The sequence below is a fragment of the Callorhinchus milii genome, unplaced genomic scaffold (genome assembly GCF_018977255.1).
Source record: "Callorhinchus milii isolate IMCB2004 unplaced genomic scaffold, IMCB_Cmil_1.0 Scaffold13, whole genome shotgun sequence".
Classification (NCBI taxonomy): Eukaryota; Metazoa; Chordata; class Chondrichthyes; order Chimaeriformes; family Callorhinchidae; genus Callorhinchus; species Callorhinchus milii.
The window spans coordinates 19475685-19477213 of NW_024704754.1; positions in this window are offsets into that span (position 1 = coordinate 19475685).

Sequence of the window (1529 nt, forward strand, 5' to 3'; positions counted from 1 at the left end):
AGGGTCCAATGTTGACTCCTTAGAGATGTCACACAATCCTGTATACTGATGGCATTGAGCTCACAGAGTTGTTCATGTCCTATTTAATCAAACGTGTGATATTTGGTAATTACAGCTGATAGCTTCAATATTTCAGGTAAATGAAGCCTCCTGCAAGGAACGGTGCAGTGAATGCCAATGAGTGCAGTAACTATTCCTGCCATTTATGTTGACTCACAAACTGACTCACATTGAACGCAGAATATTTGGGAACATTTTTCATCAATTGTGTAATCAAGATGGAAGGTTTACAATGTAATCCTAATGAATCTCAGCAAACATATTTATTGCCCTTCAAATCACCAGCCTGTTGTATTGTAGTCAGTCACCCTAATAATTAGCTTAATTAGTATTTAATACTTGCAAGCTACTTCATTAAGCCATGTGTAACAACATGTGAACATTCTGGTTACTTGAGGCCAGGAGGTATCAGACACCACATGATGTGTGTACACCTCTCACAGAAAGTGACACACAACAACTTACGTTTCTACAATAACAACTTGCATTTCTATAGCACCCTTCATGCAGAATTGCGCCTTGGAGCACTGTATAGGGGCTGCTCAGGGTTGGACAGGGAGCAGGGGGAGTGAGGGGTGATGGAGAGGTGATCACATACACTGTTGAAAAGCAGGTGTTAAAATTGGATTTCATGATAGATAAAGAGGGGGAAGACAGAGAGATTGAATCAGAGAATCCCAGAGATTAGGGGCCTAGGGGTCGAAAGCACAGCCACTGATCTACATTTATACAGAGCTCCCTGGGCACCCTTCTGTTTTCAAATAGCACCCGGGATCTTTCCTGTCCATCTAAACAGGCAGATGTAACGTCTCATCCAAAGGATGGCACCTCTGACACTGCAGGAAGCCCCCAGCGCTGCACTGTTGCATCTGTGTGGGCGAAATTCCAAGACCCTGTGCGGGGCTTAAACCCACATCCTCCGGACTCAGAGGCGAGAGCGTTACCGACTGAGCACTGCAATCATACATGTCCACGGACAGCCATATCCACCTGATCCACACGTGTACCCTTTGCTCCATGTGGACATGGGGCTGGTTACCATATACCCGACTGGCGTTGCTGCTCTCTGTGCTACCGTATCCCATGTGCAGGCAGCTTCTCCTGCACAAACCCGCTCCCATCCTAAAGGGTGTTTCTAAACTATTGCCATGGTGACGGGAGCTCATGTTCAGCCTCGCTGCCACTTACCTCATTCCTCTCTGCATTGTGTAAAAATCAAACCCTTTGTTTAGCAGAATCACAGACCGAGAGACTACAGTCAGACCCTGACATGGGAGCTTAATGCTGACCCTGATCTCAAACCTCAGCACTTGGGATAATAATAAAAACATTATGTAGATGTGTGAGATCTCACTCTCTATTCACGGCCAGTTGCTCGGTGATGGTCCTGCCAATGAGCACATCGGGAATCCAGGCATTGCTGTGTGTCAGCGGCGCCTGTGTGTGTCTGTGTGCCATTCCCAGTGAGG